The following is a 22375-nucleotide window of genomic DNA, read 5'->3' as shown; positions in this document are numbered from 1 at the left end:
ACATGGGGACGGGTCTTGGACATCAAAGACCACACAAGTTATCCTGTATTGCAGTTCATTCCTCTCATTAAAATAATAAATCTGGTTCAGGAATACAGTTCCATATAAATACCACGAGATGTGGCCTTAATACACTCAGCTTTATAATTAACAGCGACTTTAGTGTCTATGAAGGCTAAGAGGTCTCTGGGGCTCTTGATAAGGGAATAAGTCTATTTAAGGCCCAGATTTATGGTGTATTACAGCTGTGTATCTAGCAGGGTCTCAGGGCTCCAGCAGTTTGGTTGGAAAGTGTGTGAAGGGATCCCGTCAGAGGGCAGAGGGCACGCACGATGCTCGTGTGATCGGTGAGGCTGCCAGGGCAGGGCAGAGACCGCAGCATCATTTCCACCCAGCTACTGACTAAGCAGGAGGAAGAAGCAGAGATGGAAAATACCCTGAGGTTATAAGATGGTATTTAAAAAAAGAAGTTCCATTGAGAAACTACTGCTGGGATTTGATCTGCTGCCATTCCCATTGGCATTGCTGGGAAATCTCTTTATAAATAAAATATATTTTAAAGTAAAATGTCTTGCTTCTAGGTTTTCTGGTGCAACCTAGTGAAGAACACTGCATAGTATCTTTGTATAAAATAAAGCTCGATTATCTAATAGGCCTTGGATCTGTGTTGCACTCATAGCAACAGACACTGGTGCCCCAAGCAACAGGATCTGCACAAATATGTGAAATGAACAAAGCCACAGAGACCCACCGCCTCAAACTCAACCGCCACAGCCATCCCGTCACTCAGCTTTTGCCATCTGTGAAACAAGAGTAGAGTCTATAGCTGCCACCTTGAAGAGCTGTTAGGAGGACTTACACGAGAATAATTAGAAAATATTATATATGCGTTAGATGTTACTTTTCCAAGAGCATTTTCCTGTAAGCTGCTGGGAGGCCTGACTCACTTCAGGGCCTTTGGCAGGATGCTTCACTGTCCTTTTGTTTACGTTTCTAGCCCAGTATCCCACAACAAGCTTCTCATCTATCCCACGCGGTGCCCTGCCTCCAGCAGCAGCTAACAGCTAATGTTTCAAAGGCAGGCAATCTTGTTAACAGAGGGAAAATATAGTTCCTGACCCTTGAAGGCAGGCAGGCAGAGCCCTGAAACTTTTGATTTATTCTTCCTGCTGATGTTGGTTGCTTAGCTACAAATATTCTCAATGCTCATAAAAGGCTCTCCCTTACTCCTCCTTACTGCTACGTTTTAAGTCCAGCCACAGTTTATTTTTCTTGAAACCTAGGTGATGAAATTTCATGTTGATGTTACATCTAAGACGTAGAATGCCCCGCTCCCTCTCCAGCACTTGGTTAATTGCCATTAGCATTAACAGGAGCAGAGGGGGCTCCATTCCATGCAGAGGAGTCACCCTTCCAACACCGAAGATGGGCAACAGCGCCCAGCTATGAGGTAAGAGCACTCATAAAAAAGACAGCAGAAAGGAAAAAATAAAGAAGAACCAAGCCTGATGAACCAAACTGAACCTGGAGCTAAACCAGCCCTGCTGGCAGCTTGTTCCATGGACCCATCGGTGCCTCAAAGTCGGACGGGTGTGTGATGCAGTGCTCAGCACCTACTGACAGGTGATGCGCGTAGCCGGAGGGTGAGGGTAGAATGGGCCGGCTGGGATCAGCTGGTGCAAGTCTGCCAGGCCAAGGGCAAACACCAAACACATGACAGTGTCCCCTACAGATCTCCCTCTCCCCAGCCTCTCTGCATGTGTCGCATGTGGCTGCAGCCTTACAGCTCTGCCGCTCCCTCCTCTGCAGGGTTTCTTGTGGGGTTGCTGTCATGGGGAAGCGTCCGTTAAACCTGAACTCCGGCCACCCTCTCCATCTCCCACCCCTGCACTGCATTTATGCAAGGGACAGGAAGAGGCCACCAACAGGTGACATGAGTCAATAGGAAAGAATGGTCTGGTCTCAGTCAGGGATAAATAGAATTACTGCAAAAACAATAACCTCGCAGAGCTACCTGTAGGAAAACAAAGCAGGCGGGTCTGGGTAGGAACACTGGGACAATCGCTAGCACCAGCTGTGGGACAGGGCAGGCAACAGAATTCAGAGGTGGGTTTTTTCCTGTCTGCTAAATTAAGAGAACAATGAGCAAAACCTCTTTGGTAGGAACGGGAAGCAGCTTCACAGGAACATGCAGCCCCAGCGCCCTGCCGTGCTCAGGAGCAGTGTGACGGGGCTGGGGGGCTGCAGGCAGGAATGGCGGGCTCTCCCATGCCACAAGTCAATCACAGAAAACACACATCCCCTGCTCCGGCTTCTCCACATTGACTGGGAAGATGTATGCTGCTGTGGGTTCACATTTGAAAAATGCTTCGAGATCCCTCACTAAACGCTTCTAACAGAGATGTCAGAATTATATCAAGTGTTAATAAAGTTGTTATGCTTCTGCTACATAATGACTCTGTATTTTAGAAGTCATGCATATACATACAGCTGCCTTTGTGTACAGACAAATGAACACAATTTCCTACAGAAGGCCAGGGAATGCTATCTGGAGCTCAGGGAAGAGAATGTCAGCTGACTCAGAAACACCACCAGTTTTTATCGGCCACGTGCAGGAGCTAAGACCCATTCTCAGCTTTGCTGTGGCTCAGCCCCTTTAAAGCACCTGGGAGTGCTTTAAAACCATTGCTGAGACATGCTGTGGCTGCTGTATAAACGTGGAAAGGAAGAAACAGAGCTTGAGGCAAAGTCCTTTTGATCCCCACGAGGCTCTTGCTGAAGCCCAAAGAGAAGCTCCTCTGCAGTTTGTTCTTTAAGCCTCCAGCAGACCAGCAGTACCCAGCTCCTCCCAGCCCAAACTGGAAGGCAGACCACTGTCATCCCAAACTTGCTGGATAGGAAGGCATGGGCAAGTGCAGGGAACTGTCAGTGCTGTCACATTCTGATGACTGAAAGCTGGAGCAACTTGAACCGTAAAAAGCAGCTTTTGGGCTAACAGTGCTTCATGTCTGGTGAGCAGGTAACAGAGACAGAAGGGCTGGGTGTCAAGGGTCTCCTTATCAAACTCGCTTTTTAACTAACAACCTTGCAGCGATGCCAAGAGAGAACCAGAAAGCTCCCAGTCAGCACTGCACCGCAATCAGTGATTAATTTGTTGCACAATGCTTTGCTTGCTGTACATGACAGAGCTCATAAATTCTCATTTTTATTGATGTAGTCCTGGCCAAGGGGGCATGCTGGAAAAGGCTGGCTTGTGCCACAGGTGGCCTGGGCAACTACCTGGGATGGTCAGGGATGCACAAGCAGCCTGAACCATTGACGCCATCTGACTCGAGATAACTCCAATTTGCCAAGGACACAGGCTCAGTATCCAACTACGTCCACGCGCACCGAGGCACAGCATGCGTACGGACTCACAGACAGACAGAGGTGTCCGTGTTCCCTCGGCGCAGCAGTTCTCTCCCAGCAGCTGACTGCAAGCTGCGGCACTGCAAAAGGGCTGCCAGGGCATTAGTGGGAGCACTCTTCATTCAGCCTTGTCACCTCACTCCTGAAAGAAACTAGAATTTCAGCAACAACACCCTCAGGACCTCTGCACCGCCAAGTCTGGGGCACTCTACATAAAGAAACAGGGACCCTTGTTAGTACAGTTAAATACCTGCTCTGTACTTTGGCTGGGAGAGCCCTGGTCCCACACAGGAGGCATCTCTGACGGCTCTCTTGGCATGGTCTGTGCCATTGAACGCCCTCAGTGCTACTCATGCCCAGGACCACAAGCCCCACCAAGGACCACAGGCTCATCAGGCACTGACTACCCTCCTCACCATTTTATATGTTCTCTTCAGATCACTTTTCCCTAGATGCTGAGCACCTTTCCCAGACCCCAGGGAGAGATTTTGCTAAACTGGACAGCTGCCCATTCTCTGAGTTGCAGGGAGGGAAAGAGTGATCTAAGAGCAAATGGCGCTAACAAGGGGACTGGAAGGTGTGAAATGCACTGTTGGGACAATAAGCATTGGGAAATGTCCTACACTGTGATGGTCAATCCTGCAGGGCAGTGATCGTCCCCTGTACTTGACCCTGGTGAGGCCACACCTCGAACACTGTCCAGTTTTGGCCCCCTCACTACAAGACAGACATGGAGGTGCTGGAGCGTGTCCAGAGATGGGCAACAGAGCTGGGGAAGGGGCTGGAGAACAAATCTGATGGGGAGTGGCTGAGGGCACTGGGGGTTCAGCCTGGAGACCAGGAGGCTCAGGGGGGACCTTCTCGCTCCCTCCAGCTGCCTGAGAGGGGCTGCAGGCGAGGGGGATCGGTCTCTGCTCCCAAGTAACAAGCGACAGGACAAGAGGAAACGGCCTCAAGTTGTGCCAGGGGAGGTTTAGGTTGGATATTAGGAACAATTTCTTCACTGAAAGAGCTGTCAAGCACTGGAACAGGCTGCCCAGGGAGGTGGTGGAGTCACCAGCCCTGGAGGTATTTAAAAAACGTGCAGATGTGGCGCTTAGGGACGTGGTTTAGCGGTGGGCTTGGCAGTGCAGGGTTGACGGTTGGACTCAAATGATCTTAAAGGTCCTTTCCAACCTAAATGGTCCCGTGGTTTTATTCCATGAGTGTCTGTGCTGGAGCCTTCTGCTCTCTCCTGTGGGACAGCACCAGCACGCACACCATGTTGTGCAACCCTTTCGAGAATGTTCCTGTCCAGTACATCAGTCAATCACCTTTCAGGATATGACAAACTGCTTAAGGGCTTTGTTAAAGCCTTTTAATCATTTTATCAGTCTAATTCTTGTTTTTATTGTCTTTGCTGAAAATCTACTGGCTGCAGCCCAGTCTGCATCCTGCTCTTTACTGGGAAATGGAGCGTGTGGGACTCTCCCATCACAGCAGGGCAGGGGCTGCCACCTCTCACTGCAACAGTCACAGAAAAACACAAAGCATCTCCAGTGCCACCAGCAAGGTCCTACCCAGCCTGCTGACACCCACTGCCCCACTCACAGAACAGCCCCCAGCGGGGGCCTGTTACCCCTTCCCATTGATGGCTGCTGGTACTACCGCAGCAGAAGGGAGAATATGAGGAAAAAGAAATAGCGTCTGTTTAAAGAAAACCAGAAAATTCTTACATGGTGAAGTGGTGGAAGAAGGAACCAGTGCTGGGGGAAGGAAGACCCTCTTGGAACAAATGGATAAGCCTGTATATGCGAACATAGTCACTGACTGGAGTAACTGGCAGCTTAGGCCCAGCATTTAACACAACTCTAGCAGGCATCAGTGTTCAACAAGTCATAAAAACTGGGTCTTGAGCACCTAAAATTGGGACTGAACAAATCAGTGCCTTTATGTTTTGCTATCCCAGGTGATACAACTCCAAATTCTTTGAAAAGCTCTTCTCAATGCAAATGACAATTCTATCTTCTATTATTAAATCTGTCATCAAATTGCCAGTCTCTGAAACGGTGAAAGCCAAAGAGAAGCAAAAAGGGAGGTGTTTCTGTACAATACCCAGTGGAGCTGAGGGAGCTTTTTAAATAAGAAAAGGTGTTATTCCTGTCACCTTCAGCAGAAGGAAACTTAGAATTACTGAGTGGTTTCTCATCCCACTCACTATCTTCCCAGCTTCCCAAATATGCACCCTAGGGCCACTAAAGACTGGCAAGTTGCTGTGATAAACCACCAGCCAGGCACAGGGCTGCAGCTCAGACTGGGAACGAATGGAGCACCATGCAATGGGGTTCACTGGGGAAAACAGTGGCGTCTCCTGTTGAACTGAGGCTCCCCTCTGTCTACAGCGCTGCTTTTCCACCCGCTCTGTTCACATCTCCTTCTTCTAATATTGTCACTAACGAGGCCACAGGAGGCGGCTTTGCCTCACAAGAGTCTCTTACTTTTACAAACCCCATGGCAGCCCTCTTCTCCAGGGCACTGCAGTCATGCCCACGGACACCTCCCACTAATTGCTGTGTAGTGGGAAGAAGGATGGTGCCAGGAACCCAGGCACCACGTTGCAGAGTCACGCAGCGCAAACATGCTGCAAGGCCATGTGTTCTGCCAGCTGGGAGTCTCCAAAGATCATCCAGACCCAACCCTGCTTCATCTGTGCTGCTTAAAGGAAAATGATCAAAATGATGCTTAGGAATCTAAAGGAAGCAAGAAGTCACATCAGTTTACCTCTGAACATTAACCTGATTATTAATTACCAATTGCTACATCAAGCTATGATTTAATGAAAACAAATATAGACGCAGCCTTGACCTTTTCTCCATTACTGCACACTGCTTTCCTTATGCCCTTCCTACACACCATGATCCCTGACACTGCCTGGGGCAGGTGCTCTGTGCCACTGCTGGGGCACCTCATCGGCTGTCTCCAGCTCACAAGTATGAATGAGGCTCGTCTTAATACAAGAATTCATGGCTTTCATTATATTCAGGTGTTCCTAGTTGTACATATCATTATAAATATGCTTCGTTTTCAAACTGTGATTATTATTTGCTGCATTTATTGAATGGTGAATGTCTAAGGGATTCTGCCGCTGTTTAAGACACTGCAAGCAATACCGGTCACCCTCCTGCTTCTGGGGAAAAGAGACGGGAGGGAGGAAGTGTGTCTGAAGCCTAACAAGGACGCAAGAGTTTGCCAGACTTTAATTTGAAATACTTTCTTTCTTTTCAACAATATCCTTTTCCGCTGGGCTCTGAAAAGAGCAGAGCTGGACAATTGTACGGGAAGCTGGGAGAGACTAACAATAGAGGAGGAGTGGAGAGGGGAGTGAAACCAGCCTATCTGCTTTTACTCAAAATGAAACGTGAAAAGAAACAAATTGCATAAAGGATGACTAACATGACTAACAAAGACAGCTTTAAAAATCGTTTCAGGGTTAGTCTTTTCAGGTTCACAGCAGGGACATCAAGAAAGGACATTCAGTTTCCTACATTACATAAGTTTTAGTACATCTCCCTTTAAAGTTAGCTCTGCTGTACTCTTACCACGTACACAGCCGCCTACACACACCCGGGACCGCTTGCAAACACACCCTACCCCAGCCCGTGGCCAATTCTTTTTTTTACAATCATACAGATCTTTTACAATTGCTTTGAAAAATCTATTAATTCTGTATGTAGCGCCGTGGCCACTCCACACACACCGCTGCCCGAGGATGCAAGGGAGTTGCCTGCCCATACACCATGCTCCCAAATTACCAGATTCCTTTTGCAAAGAGTATCAGGGCCCAGAGTAACCACCTTTCAAGCAAACCCTTTTACCGTTTGATTCCCGCATCTGCCTTTCTCTCCCCACGAACGTCTAGAAAAAGCACTGAATGCTCCTTTTCTTGGTGGATGATTGAATACAGAGGTTGGCAAGAGGCGCAGCTGCCTCGACCCCCACAGGCTGATTTCACAGGAAACAGCACAAACATCTGCACCATTGAACCGACTGACAGACCTCGGGAGATCTCTGTTCAGAGCAATCCAGCATTTGAAAATCCAACACATTGCAAGATGCTGCAGCCCCAGCAGTCCCTACCAGCTGAAACAACGTGCTGGAAAGTCTCTTTTCTCCATATCTGCTCCCTGGCCCTTTTTACAATGCAGTATATGAAATCAAAAGATTTTAAACGTCCAGGTTTTCAAACCTGGATCATCCACGTCCAGAGCAAGCTCACAAAGGTGCAGGAAACACGTTGGCATTGCAGCTCCATTGTAATTTGGCAAATCCTAGCGAAGCACTGAGAAGAAAGGTAAGTGGAAAACTACCAGGCACTTACCCAAGCCTCCACGGGACAGAAAAATAAGATCAGGATAGAAAAACAATTTTGAGGTCCCCAGGAAAGTCAGCTCCTCCGAGGGCAGTGCGAGCCCATCTCCTGCGCTGCCCTCCCTTGGCCGGCTGGTCGCCTCTGCTTGGCTTGGGTGATGGAGCTGGCGCTTACACTGCTCGCAGGCTCCCGGACCGCCAGACTTCCTCCGCAGCTGATAGTGGGGTTATTAAAGTAAACCGACTATTGCCCTTTGTGAAGGGAGGTGGGGGGCAGGGAAGCTCAGCCCCTTCCCTTCCTTTGTAATTCAAACCCTTCCTGGAGGCTCGCTGCTGTGGAGGAGAGGCATCTGCTCCCAGCCCCTTCCCTGCTGCCTGGGAGCTCACACAGGTGCTGGCTGCCATCCAGCTACAGAAACTGCACTGCACTCCAAGTTTACATGACAAAGCAGCTCGTTCCTAATTAAACTTCATCTAGCATTTTTCTTTCTCATCCATAATTAGCGCACTACAGCAAACATACAGGTAAGAAGCGAGTTGCCCATACACACAGGCTCCTCTCTCTGCGCCGCCGATTAATTTTAAGATTTCTACTTCATTTATTCAGTAACAGGCTCCCATTGCTTCCAGAACGTCACGGATTCACCATCCCTATCGGGGACACTGAGCCAGCTGACAATGCCGAAGACTGGACACTGCTGGGCAAATGCTGGTCCCACTAGAGGAGTGCATGTTCCCAAACCCTCCCCGGGACACGCGGCTCTTGAAGCCCGTCACGGCAATGTCAGCAGACGTTCATAGGCAGCTGCATCAGGACCGGGCAGCTCTGATCTTTATTGCTTCCTGAAAGCAGTTAATTTTTAAAGCTGAAACTACAAATGCTGTCAGTTTAGCTTGCAGCCTCCTTCTATTGGTATTTACAATTCACATTTTAAATTGTAGAAAAACGTCCGGGTGTACAGGAATATGTCCACAATCCAGGCGTATAGGAATTAATATACATTCTCCTCAAATCCTCTTGAAACCCAAACTTTCATTATTAGCCCTACCCAATGTGATAATAAACTCTAGCCCCTGACAGCCACATATGTATCTCATCTCCACTGTATTTCAATATTACAATACTCCACCAGTGACCTAGTAAGCAGCCTCAGTCCAACAGATTTTATTTCACCCTGTCAATGAGAAAATTCTGGCACGTTACAGAAATAAAAGAAAAAAAAACCCACCCTGAATAATTTGTTCCAAGTTCCCACAACTCTCTGTGCCTTCCCCCTTTCCCAAAACACATCCTCCTTGAGGCAGTGGTTTTTGCTCATCTTTGACAGCAAATGTTTAGATTTGCTGCTCTGGTGATGACCACAAACAGTGAGGATGGTCAGAATATCTATTTCAGCTGTTTGTACCATTCCCTGAGTTAATGTGAAAGGGAACAGAACACATCTGCCAGGAACCAGGGCTCACTGTGCTTCAGGAAAGCACTGAGCAAGGGACCTGCTACTTTTTCTGGGCGTGTTTGTATCGAGAGAAGTAAACAGAAGGGCGAACTGCATGGATGTTTTCTATTACATCTCTGTTCGGTGTCCCAACCTTATGCTAACAGCTTGCCTGCGACTTGTGAATAATCATAACATGTATTTCACTATCACTCCAATGCAAACAAGCATCTTTCTAATCTCCCAAGAGCAATTTGCACAGCTGGCTCTCAGGATGCGCAGGGATGCACTCCTTTCAGTCTGGATCACTTTTCACCTGAACTCGGTTGTTCTTGCACCAGAAATCATGCTACCCAAAACTGAGGGATAAGAATGAAACAGTTTTTGCAGTACCCATGATGAAGCATGTGTTTGGTGTCTGCAGGCCAAATCCCACTTTCACTGAAGTCCAGTAGCTATGTTCTTACTGATTCAGTAAGAGCAGGGTTCGAGTATGAAGCAGCCCTCGCAGGCTCACTGCAAGCCTCCCATTCCCTGGGATCCCTTCCTTGCTCACACCAATTCTGGTTTGGCTGTGCTATCAAACCATCAGACAGGCACGTCAGTACTCAACTTATGGCCTTAGGGTACTACTAGTAGGTAAATATTAAATGACACAATTAAAACATGGACAATCTAAGATAAGGCTGGTAAAAAAGAACAGCTAAGCAAGCAAACAAAAGCCCACCCAAATATGTGTGTCTGTATTGTTATAAGACACAAGGAGATTGCTTTTCTTTTATATTAACACTGTTTCGAACTAATTCCACTCATTTATTCTCTATATACATGGGGATATTAAAATAAGAACTGACCCAGCAACAAATATTCCCTATTTTAGGAATTATTCCCAGCTGCCAGTAACACAGAAGGTCCATGAGAGCCTGGGAGAATGTATCCATATGCACGCTTATCTCTTCATTTCAGACCATTCATCATTCCTTGCCTGGAAGCAACAGTTAATTTACAATAACTCAATGTCAAGATGGCAGTTTAAAAACCTCTTGAGGATTGCCCTAGGAGAAGATTTTGTCCCAGCTCTCTGTAGCCACTGTAGATTCAGCTGAGCCTCTTTTGAAGTCACTTAGCTTCAGAGCATGATAGAAATAAAGAAAGAGAGAAGACCTGCTAGGCTGTAGCACATCCAAAACCAAGGAAGGATCATCTCTCCATCACGTTCTTTTGGGATTTCAGTAGTCACAGAAATCAGAGACGAAGGAAGAAGAACCTGCATGCAATGCAGATTATTTGCTACGGTTTATTGTTTTGTCCAGACACAGACTGAAGCAACGATGACTCTTGCATGGCATGGGAAACACTTCCAGCTTAGAGTGGAGGAGAAGGCACCCCTGGGCTAACATCAACAGGCTGGACCTTTCTGAAAAGGCCATGTCACAACCAGACCTGCCCCCAGACCTTCCAAAGAGCAATCCAGATAAAATCCACAGGAAGGTCCCTCTGAGCAGAGCTCGCTATGGACTGAGTCTCAATATCCCGTTCTCCCCTTATCTCTCTCTTGTATTTGTTTGGACTCAGCTTTACCTTTTCATTTGAAGGACTTTGCTTACCACATTTTACTAGCATTGATGGCCCTTGCCTTTTATCAAGGACAATCTGCATCTAATATTTTGGAAAGCAATTATTTAAAAGTCTTCAGGTAGTGCCGCATACAATGGATGACATGCCATCTATGTAAATTGGAAGGTGTCTAAAGAGGGTGTTTACAAGCAGAACACTGCCTGCTCGAAGTCTGCCTCGGCTGCAGATAACAAGGCTGAGACAATGACAGATTTCCTTCCCCTCGCAGCCAAGAGCAGTTCCCTCTGATTGGCTTCACCGTGTTTATCCAGGATGCTGGTAGAGAGCAGGCACCAAATATGCAATTAATTGGCAGTTTGCAAGAGCATATTGCCTAAAGATAAACAGAGTGGGTGATCGTGTCGTATGTAAAATGGCTGAGTGCTGCAGTTGTAGTGTTGACCCAGTTTAAAAACAAAAAAAAAAGTGGTTTTTTTTGTTCTCTTGGAAAATAATTGTATTCAAAAGAATACTTTTTTGCAACCTCCCTCTGGCCTTTGAATATTTTGTGTACGTAAGCCATTCCACGTTCTTCCTTAATCTGGAAGTACTTAGTAAATTAAGAATTTGCTGAAAACTTTTACTGCTGACATCAGTGGAGCATTTCACCAATTTCACTGTGCAGGAGCAGACAAGTACATTGCGACACGGTGTTAGTGGCCTTTCCTCTTCACAGCGGGTGTTTTGCAAGCCAGAAGAGACAAGACCACTGGACATGAGTCTAACTGGCCATCAGGTGACATGAAAAGGAACAAAACTCGCCAGGACAGACACAGGCGAGTGAAGGAGATCAGGTCTAGAAGACCCAGAGAGGAGAAATGGTTATCCAGGGACAACTTGGAGCAGGGGCAGGGGAATGACCAAAGCTTGGGAAATGGAGAGTGCTGTCAGCGGAAGGGACAGGCCACAGTCTCTAAATATAGGCACTGTCAGACAAAAAGGCCCAAAGATGACATAAAACCCAGAGTCAGGTAAGGAAATAAAGGAAATTATAAGGGAGAAGATTGAATGCTACCTAGGAGCTCAGGATACACACTGTGGAAAATTTGTTGAGGCTGGAAAGGGCAGGGGAAAGGCAGCTTGGATGTGATGCTAGACAAGTTGGGTGGCTTGAGAGGTTTCAGAAGGGGTACCTATGACATGATCAGAGCAGCAGCACAAACTTGTGGATCAAATGCAAGACACAAATGCTAAACAGAAAAGGTCTCTCTTTTAGGAGAAAGCATACATTAGAAGACGAGTCCCTGCTGCAGACTTTCAGACTCAGTGTTCTGCAGGGCAAGAGAAGCCCACGCAGCTACCACGCAGAGCAGTCACAGGCAATGAAAATCAATGACCTCACAGGACAAAGGGTACACGTCTCTCTCCTTTTTTTACATTTAGTGCTATAAAACTGAAGACTCAAGCATGTGACAAACCTCTTGCTTCATTTTACTGAGACTACGCTGACATTACCAGCACTGTTCAGACTGAGCAAGAAAACAAGTCATGACCTGGCAACTTTTTTGCAAGGGACAATGCACAGAGATTGTATCTGGCCTGACCAACATGACAATTTCAAAAATGCCTTTACAGGAATTACTGATCCCATGGAGAGATTTTTACGGCATGCTTTGACTTGCTGTTTTGCTTGATACTTTCACTTTGCCCTCAGCCTGGGCTGTGAACTGAGAGCAAACAGCTTCATGTGCACTTCGCACTCCACAAACTATGTTCTTCCTTCTAAGGTGATTCCAGACGAATTCTTCATGCAGGGCTCAGTCCAACTTCCCTCTGAATTCTCCTGAAGGCCAGGCCTTCACCATGTGCCATGGAGCTCAGTGTTCCAGAAGCATGGCAAAAATCCAGCAGCGTTTAAAAAGATCTTTTCCTTTTAGATCAAAGTTTCTGGGTTTGGGTATCTAAAATTAGCTAGCAGAATAAGTGACATTTTATTCAGAGATGCAGAACATCCACTGATTTTAATGGATTCAGCATTCCAGAAAAGTAGGCCATTATTTATGTACCTACATAAGCATTTGCAAGCCTAACTTGAAGGAGCCAAGTTTGTAAACGATGACCTTATGTTTCAAAAATCATGAGACAACTCTGCACGCATCAGTCTGTTATTCCCTTTATTTCTGTCAGCAAGTCCCATTTGAGAGGCAGATTTAAGCTGTAAAATGTGCCTTTAAAGTTTCTCGCAATAAGGTCTCCTCTATTTAGCAGAACACTTAGGCACAGGCTTAATGCCTTCCCGAAGAGAAGCACTTCAGCGAATCAAGGCTAATGGCTTGCTCATACCCCTTCACTTGTGACGGGGAATGAAACCATGCCCCCCCCCCCCCCCCCGAAAATTCCTGCTCCTGATGGGAATGGCTCAGCAGCCTTGAAGACTTTTTCTGCCTCATCACTTTACCCTAGGAACATACTTTAACATCGTACAGAACCGTACAGGGTTCTCCGCAGCACAGCAAGCCAGACGACATGGGAAAACTGCCTCCCGTCCTGCAGCCCGTGGGGGGCAGCCCCCCGGGGTGGAGGTGGAGGCAGGGAAGGAAGGGCAGCCAGGAGCAGCGAGGCACTGAGCCAGAGGTGTCCTGGTGAGGGCAGCTGTCAAGCGACGAGGCAGGATCCTCTTGCTAATGCACACCAGAGGAACTCCTCAACCTGCTATTTATCTTGCAACTTATCTATTTTAATCTCGTGCAACTGAATGACTATCAACGGACTGCCATTTGGCTGCTTAAGGAAATAGCTGTATAATTTAGCTCTGATTGTTTAAAGCACTTGGCAGGAAACAATAGATAAAAACTGACAGGACTTTCACAGTTAACAATACAAACTAATGAAGTGAAATACTGCTCAGAAAAATATTGTGATGGGTATCCACAGATTCAAATGAAGGAAAAGAAGCGGCGGGGTAGATTCTGCACTGCAGTCCCTCAGTCTTGACTTTTCTTCAAAGTCATCAGGTCTTCCTTCTCTCTCTGCTCTTCTGGCACACTGGTTTGGTTACACAGCACCGTATGCAAGTTTGTAAAATCACACTAGTTTAAGAAGTTCCCAGAGAGGAACCACAAATGAGCTTAGCTCAGATCTCCCACACTTTCACATTCCCTCAGCTCTCACCAGCACCAGTTCCCCTGTGGAGTGACACAGACCACTGAGGGGAAGCAATGGGGGAAACCCTGAGCTCGGACAAATGCACCAGCAGCACCGAGCCTCCAGCGTGAGCATTTGCATGCAGGTGTGTCACAGCGACGTGCCACACAAACCCGGCATGAAGCCAGCAGAGGCGTGGGGGACTCTGACTGTCCAGCTCACTCCTAAAGGCAATTGCTGGATATTGAACTTTTGTAGAAAGAGTTACTGCCGCTGCAGCCGGCTACAGGCACTTTTTATTTTCCTTTATCTTACAAACTGCAGCTCAGAGTCTGAATTATTCAAAGCAGACTCCACTGACAGCTTCTGGAAGCAGAGGGGCATACAGACACACAGATGGTGGCTGTAGTGTTTTCCCCTGCGCAGGGCGTATCCCAATTCCCAAGTGTGTTTAACTGGACAATTAGTGCAATTTGTTAAGCGGGCAGAAGGCAGTGAGGTGGAGCGCACCGTGCTGTGCACACAGAGGGTGTTGGTACAGAGCTCCACTCATCTTTGTGTTGTCAGAACAGAGGATGCTGCAGACAGGCAGCAGCCAGCCAGCCCTGGCCAGTACAGTTTACATGATATACTGGTTTGATTATCTGTGGTCTCACCCACTGGCTCAGTTAAAATGACATTGGCGGCCCCGAAGAAACTAATGATCAAAAGCACTACTGGGGAGGATTTCCCTGTTGTGTATCTTAGTAGGCATGGTATGATTGTCTGGGTGTGCTGCAAGAAGGTTCTGTGCACAGAAGCAGGATCAATAACTTGCTGATATATACAGCTGACTGCGATACAGTCCTTGGTAATGCCTAACAGACAGCAATATTCCTGGCTGTCTGGCCACCCTCCATGCTATCAGCCTCCTTTCTGCCTTGACCACAACGAGGAGAGATGTAAGGGTGCAGCTTTCCCCAAAAAATCATGTGCAAACAGAGCATCTGGACTTTGAGGGAAGTCAAACACTATTAAACACTAATTAAACACTAATTCTGTTTCCATGGTGAAGGACTGCAAAGTTTCACTTACCCTAGGAAGAATGGGAAGTTTTCATTTTCTGGCCCCAGGTAAAAGTGTAAGGAAAATTACATCTGGTTGGGATTGGAGATAATTTACTTGTAGAAAACCAAAAAAAAAAAAAAAAAAAAAGTAGGCAAGAAAGTGGTGCAGATATAGCAGAGTACTGCTTGAGTAAACCCCGTGTAATGCACCCTGGCCAAATTTTGTTATTACCTGTCCAACTTTTTCATGTAACTCAATAAAGAACACCCTGACCTACGGTGGGGAATGCGCTCCAGCAGCTCTGAGGAAACAAACAGGCAAATCCCTTGAAAGGCATGAGAATGAGAATGAGAATTGTGCCTGTGCGGAGAGCTAGCATAAGCCCCGTGCAGGGCTCAAAGCCCACTTAAACCCACTGCTGACTCCTTCATCCCATCCCCTACTCCCACCGGGCAGACTCACCAGATCTGTGACTACACACGAGCCCTCTGCACTGGAGGGAATTTATCTGCTCTAAAAAACCTAGAGAGGGAACATTTTTAAAAGCATCTGTATCTGCTCCTAGCAGTCCTTTCCAGCATCAAGGCACTGCATTCCTCAATACGGCAAGCTGAAGCTGTTCAAGTGAATGTGAGACTCCATGCCAGACTCCGTATTTCTAATGGGAGCTGACACTGCCAGCACTGAAAATCAGATGGGATGAAGTCCTCAGACAAGGAGACTAATTAAAAAACATAACTGGCACTGGCAAATAGCTTAAAAGATTTTAAAACCCAAAACCTAAACCCATCCTCATCCAAAAAATAGAACACACAAAAAAAATATTTATTTCTATACGAGTCAGTTAATTTAAAAAGAAGGAAATACCCTAAAGCTCACATGGATCTTTCACATGCATCCGCATACCTGAAAGTCAAGGCACTATTTTCAAATTCTGCTTGAAAATTTGAAGTTTACAGATGTTTCTGAAGTCATTAAACTAGAACTTCACAGGAAAAGGCAAATGGAGGCAAGTGGATCGGATCAAACACCATTTTCTAAATGGTAAGAGGCAAGAGCCCTGCTGCCTGGAGCACTGGCAGCCATGGGAAGGATACCATGAACTCCTTCTTTGAAGCAGCTGCCCCTCTCCCCTGCCCAGGCTGCTGCACCCCAGGCACAACAGGCTCCGGAGCTGTGTCCTCACTCCCTAGCTCCAGCCTCCAAAGAAGTGTCTCACCTCTGCCGCAGGGGCAGGTGCGGCTGGCGGCTGCACAGCCTGGCCCCACAGGAGGACCCCAATACTTCAGCACTGGCTGCATTGTATGAATGTTCTCACCAGGGGACGTCACCAGTATTGTCTTTCAGCGTATCGTTCTATCTGGGTTAAATATAACTTATGTAACATTCACAGAAGAAAACTATTCTTTATGTGAGAAAATGCATCGCAGCCTTTTAGTTTGACACTTGTTACCATACCACTGCAAAGACGAAAGAGACAATAATAATAGTAACCAAAAGTTTAAAAATATCTCTATGCATATTTCACTATGCCATAGAGATTAGGATGCTTACCTCTAAGACTGGGTGAAAAAAGGTCCTAAAACCCTGGTTTTGCTACTTTAATTGATAATATAGGAGGCTTTTTCTGTCTATACCTATCCAATGAACTCATTTAAAGACATTTTCCAACTTTTTCCTTACACAAAAAGGGGAAAAATAGAAGGAAGGAGAGAAATAGAACCATGGCTTTTGACTAGTGAAAACTCAAAGCATGTCAAAGCTACAAAATAGAATTTTATGAAGATGAGGGATGCTGGTAGCATTGACGTGAATCAGGGTATGTTCTGGAAAGCTGAGGAGCTGCTACAGCAGGTACATCACACACAGCCTCTCCAGCCCACCTCCTACCTGCCTGTATGAACTCCAGCATCCACATGCAATCCCTTCCAGTCTCAGCCGGCGCTGCCCCGTCACCCGTTCAGAGCACTGGCACGCTGCGGCTGTGCTAGCGATACTGTCCTGTTACTCCAGCCAAGACTAATATTGCAGGAGAGCAAGTCTCTGAAACAAAGTGTTTGAAGACTGCAAACAACCTGGATGTTCAGTCTGGCACATCACAGCTTGTGGCAGTCCACAAAGACCTCCATGTCTATTGTGACTATGATTAATCTCTCGGATACATCCCCAAAAGCAAAGTTTCAAAGGCCCCTGGCTGCATTCAAGCCATGACAGTCCTCCTGGGTCACTGGGGTATTAATGCTTCAAACCTGACACTCCTGAAGTCAATGACAAAACTGCCATTGACTTGAAGGGTAGAGGAACAGACTGCGAGAGGCACGGACGTAGCTTCAGTTTTCTGGCTGAATTGCGCTGTCAGCTGCTTTGCTGTCATGAAGGGGGACCGTCCATCACCCGGGGAATACCACAGGCTGTTTACTGGGAAGGAGCTCAGCAGCTGGGAGGGATCAGGGGCACTTGAGTTTCTACACTGATGCGCAGAAGCAGTAGTAACTGGCTGTGAGTGGGTACAAAAGGAAGGTGTCAGTAGATGTCTGCTCTGAGCAGACCTGTGCTGCCTTTTGTGTCAGCCCATCGCCTTCACCAGTCTGCTAAACACTCAGGATGCACAAAGAGAGGGTTGAGAGCAGCCCTGTGGCATGAAGGTGACTGCAATGAGGCGAAGGCACTTTGCCATGTCAGGCAGTGGAGTCAGACTCTGTGGTGGATGCTAGAGAGTGGCTGGTAAGAGTTAAGCTGGAGGCCCCAGCTAGGAGGACAGGCAGCCACAGTCAGTGTTAACCTTCTCTCAGCGTTGCAGGCTAAGAGGAAGGCCAAGGGATGTATGAGACCAAGCTCTACTGTCATCTCCACAGGGAGATCAGAAATGCCTGCTTTTTTGTTGTTGTTGTTCCTAATTTAATCCCTGTCAAGTCGCCTTCTTTTCTCTTTTTTTTCTTTAAAGTTCATAAAAAAATATTCCCGTATGACAAGGAAGACCAAAACTACACAGAGTTAACCCCAGAGCCTGTCCAATGAATGTATTATCTTCCCAGTAACTTAGTATAAGCGCAGTTTTACTGCAGTCATTGTAACAGTATCTGTCACTACTGTGTCCTCTGGATGTCATTAATAAATAATAAATGAAACCACTCAGAAAGAGGCAGAAAAAACATATCTGGGATTTTCTGGAGCACACTGAGAGGCCAGTAGCAGTGACAGGCATGAAAGGGAAAGTCTAATGGGACGAGCTCTGGGGAACACCAGCTTTGCAGTGTCACGGAGACAGGTGGAAAACCAGACGAACACGCCAGCACAGGCAAGGTCTGCTGGCTCCCCTCGGGTGGGCAAAACAGGCAGCAAAGCACGGGCAGTGGCACCGGGCACCCCGACAGAATGGAAATAAAAGCGCTGCGTTCCAACGACAGCACCAACATTTGCCAGAGGAGGCCAATATATTTTTGCTGTCAGCTCTTGGGAGGTTTCTTTTAACACGGTTTAATTGGGTTTTAGCACTGGTGAAAGCCCCGGAGAGAGATAACTTGTGCTTAGTCACAGAAGAGTTATGAGCACTGACAATGGTAACGTCCCTCTTCGCAGTCACACAAACCGATTCCCTCCTCCCCCGCTGCAGCCTGGCCAGATCCAGCAGTCAGTCCCCCCTTTGCTTTTTCTCTTTTGTTAGCACACAGTGTCGCCCACCCCCAAAGCTCCACTTCTCTCACACTGTTAATAACGGGTGAGACGGGCGGGTGGTGGCACCAGCCGGCAGCACGGAAAAGCTGTTGGTCCTGAAGAAACTGCCTGGAGCTACCCGTCCTCCTTCCTCCCTCACGGGCATTCGCCACCTGGCCTGACCAGGCAAGTCTCATTCTCTCCCCTCCACATCTCTAAGGGCCACGGCATGTCCTGTAGCTCTCCACCACGCTAATTCAAACCAACTTGCCATAAGTGTGGGGCTCGGAGGGCAGGTTTTGCCCACCACCCTACCTGCACTGCTCTTGAGTCAGCTTATGCCACCCTGAGCTATAGGGAAGCCCTGCATCCCTGGTAACTTCGCCGACATCTTAAGGTGTAAAAAAATAACAGGCACTCAGGCGTTTTGCTCCTAATCCCTGCTCTTTCTCAGCTGCTTTATACTCACCCTGACTCTCAATCAGGAAGAAGGAAAGAATGAAAATAAACCATGATAAACTATTCTCAAAACAGACGCGTTAATATTAACTAGTAAACAAAAAAAATCCAACCCCAAAATACAGGCAAGTCAAACACACCCTGTTGATTGGAGAAAAATGATTCATCATCCTTTACCAAGTCAGTACTTTTCCCTTGTGTGCCAAGCCAGCTGGAGCACAGTGAGGGAAAGTGAATTGCTTGTCCTTTCCTGAACGCTTCTAAAACTATGGAAGATCCAAACCCATCATCCCAAACATGGCTTCAGCCATTTCTCCGCCTCTGCCACCCTGCCTCTCTCACAGAACCTCAGTCTGTCAGAGCTTGCTGTGCCCATTGTCTGTCTTCTAGAAAGTGTTAGCCTTGAGAAATGTGCAGCCCCACATGCAGCAACAAAAGGGTTATTTTTGTCCCCACACATATATTGTCAATGAATTTCTGTAGTTTACTGTAGCCTGAGATGGGATTTCAAAGTGTGTCAGATCTTTCCAAGATCCTGTTCCTGTTCCCGCTCCCCACCCTTTGCTCTTCAGAGTGATCCTTTTGGGGAGGCTGAAACTTAAATCTATTTCCTTGCCAAAGAGTTTTCCTTTTCACCACCTACACTTCCACTTGTGCTCCTGCGCGGCCCCTGGAGCGCACTGCTGCTGGCGCTCATTCCTGCTGAGCAAAAGTACCTTGTTTGGTTGGGACTGAGAGCAGAAGAAATCTGCTTCACATCAGGTTTTTTTCTGAGTTTGGTTTGCGGGAAGGGTATTACTTCTTAGAGGATGAGTCTGTTTATTGGCTGGGGATATTTCTAGTGCATTTATTTTTTGTTGTCATGAATTTGGATTAGAGGCATCTCCTTCCTCTTGACAGTTGCTGGCAGCATGCTGTAAAAATATGATTAATTAAAGTGTGACTATGAATCCACTCAGAGGCTTAGACTTTTCCTGCTATAACAATAAATAGAGAAAGGGCCATTTAACAAAGTTCAGACCTTGAAGCAGATTTCAAAGTACACTGCAGTTTAGCTCAGCATGACTAGCAGGTTCAACCTTCAACATTAAAAAGCTATGAGCCCTTGGAGAGAAGAGACTTCTGCTTCTGGTCCAATCCCAAATATAGAAATAAATAAATAAGAGATAAATAAGCAAACCATGCTCAAAAAGGACTTCAGCAGCACCGCAGAAAGACACTGGTCACCTGAGGGGCTCCTTCTTACCTACGTGACATTTTTACCTTTGTAGACAGTTCAACCACTGAATACATGCAGCCCTGTTGCACTGAGATTTAGATTAAAACAACATATTCTGGCTCTTGCTTTGCGAGAAGCCACTGGAAATCCTGGAAGACCTTCAAAAATGAGCAGTATAGTACTTGAAAAAGAGACACAACTTTACTAAATTGAGAAATTTGAATTTCCTAACATGGACTTAAAAGGTACTACTGAATCTTTAATGACTGCAATATAGAGATGGCTCAATCTGAGAAGGGCTGAAGGTCTCCTTTTGAAGAAGTCGAACTTAAAAAAAAAATAAATAAATGTCTGCTACATTCCAAGGTCACAAAGGGTTTCATGAAACTCTGTATCCCTCCCGACTCTGACTTCCTCAATGATAGTCACTTGTTAATCCAGAGCACCTACTTGAAACTGAACATAATTAGCTGGGGAAAGGGAAAACATGCCAGACTAAAAAAGTACCTCTATAACAAAAGGTTGCAAGGAGCAACGCGCTGCAGATACAGATGGAAAATGGGCTATTTATTTATTTCAAGAGCACAGAATTCTTATTCATTAAATGTTACTTTTAAGCTTGACATTTTTTAAAGCTGTTTGGTATTCTACAGCCTTCTGACTGACGGATAGCTTGGAGGAAAGGATCAAGAATGGGAAGCACAGGCTTTGTTATGTAGCGGTATCTGTGGTGTCAGTTACTAGCCCACTTTTCCAGGCTGGTTCTCATACTATTTATTTCCCATGTCCAGTATAATCTTCAGTCCCCGCAGTCAGTTCCTCTCTCTGCACCACATTTCGGATCACCACCGAGGTACTCCACTAGCGAACAATTTTCTCTGGAGAGCCTTAATGAATAGAGTAAACCTCTAGAATGTTGAATATCGTAGGAAGCAACCCGCTAGACGAAATGCCCCATTTTAACATGTTCAGGCCATGACGAGTCCCTGGCATGCACAATGCTCACAGGTTTTAAAAATAGCAACTGAGTTGTATGACAGAGCCCAGTGCTGGTGGCAAAGCTGCTGCCCCAGCCCTAGAGGCCGGCAACCCACCGCGATGCACACACACTGCCTCAACCTGTGTTCTTGTTGAGCCAACAAGCAAATGTAGTATGAAAGAAATAGCCATTTGCTTCTTAAAAAAAAAAAAAATAAAACAGTAATTCTCTTGTTGTTAGGCAAGAACACAGGCTATAGTAAAGCACCCAGACAGCTAAACTGTTAAGGAAGGCCACATTTAGATGATGCAAGACTAGGAATGTAAATGTAAAATTAAACATTTTTAGTTTGGGTGAGGGTAACAAAAAATATAAACTTTGAGAAGGCAGTAATTATTAGGAATTATAAATCTGCTTCTGATTTATGTGATTTCTATTGACGTTTTCTTTCTAATTCAGTTTTTATTAATTTTATTGCATGCAGATGAAATCTAGATAAGAGCATTGTGATGTGCTGAAGGCTTAATCCAACAGAGCCCCCCTAATATGCAATTTAAGGATCTCAGGTTCATTAATAATCCTAGGAGCATCTTGTTTAATCTAGTTTATTTGCATGGGACTGAGTACATCTGAGCGAGACCAGGCGCGGCAGACATTGCTTCCCTTTAGATACCCTCTGGTGTGTCTGCTGGGCACCCCGTGGGGGTGGAACTCCTTTCAAATGCGTTCTCCATCCTCTGTCCATTGACTGGGCAGAGGAAGACTGGGCAATCCTAGAAAGGTCTGTTTGCCAGAGATTCCAGCATGATTTGTCCTCTCTGCAGGCATTTTTATAAGAAAATAAAATTAATACCCAAACACTAGCCTTCTCATGAATCCATCGATTCACCTACTGGCAGTTTCAATAATAAATTAGGTCAATATGAATTACTGTGTGTGCAAACAGATATCAAATCACAATATGCTATGATCAGATGGGTTTTTCCTAGAAAAACAGTATTTATCCATATTTAGTAGAGAAGGTGCATCTGCTCATCCAGAACCCAAAAGAGGTAAGTCTCCCAACAAGGCTTGGACACTGTAACTGTTTCATGGACTAAATCCTGAAAAGAATAAAGAATTGTT

The 22375-nt window shown here is 46.3% G+C and overlaps 1 protein-coding gene across 6 annotated transcripts in view; it reads right to left on the bottom strand.

Moving 5' to 3' along the window:
* The window catches only part of DAB2IP (DAB2 interacting protein), a 167316-nt gene that overhangs the window by 78851 nt on the left and 66090 nt on the right, over nucleotides 1-22375 (bottom strand). Inside the window, exon 1 of one of the 6 annotated variants that reach the window (XM_055801352.1) lies at nucleotides 7766-7971. The exons of the other annotated variants lie outside the window; for them this stretch is intronic. The gene's annotated coding sequence lies outside the window, so the exon portion shown is untranslated. Of the gene's footprint in view, nucleotides 1-7765; nucleotides 7972-22375 lie in introns of those variants that run through there. 6 annotated transcript variants of the gene reach the window in all.

Source organism: Falco peregrinus, chromosome 1 (assembly GCF_023634155.1).
Source record: "Falco peregrinus isolate bFalPer1 chromosome 1, bFalPer1.pri, whole genome shotgun sequence".
In the NCBI taxonomy this organism is placed as follows: Eukaryota; Metazoa; Chordata; class Aves; order Falconiformes; family Falconidae; genus Falco; species Falco peregrinus.
This window is presented reverse-complemented; position numbering and strand designations above follow the sequence as displayed.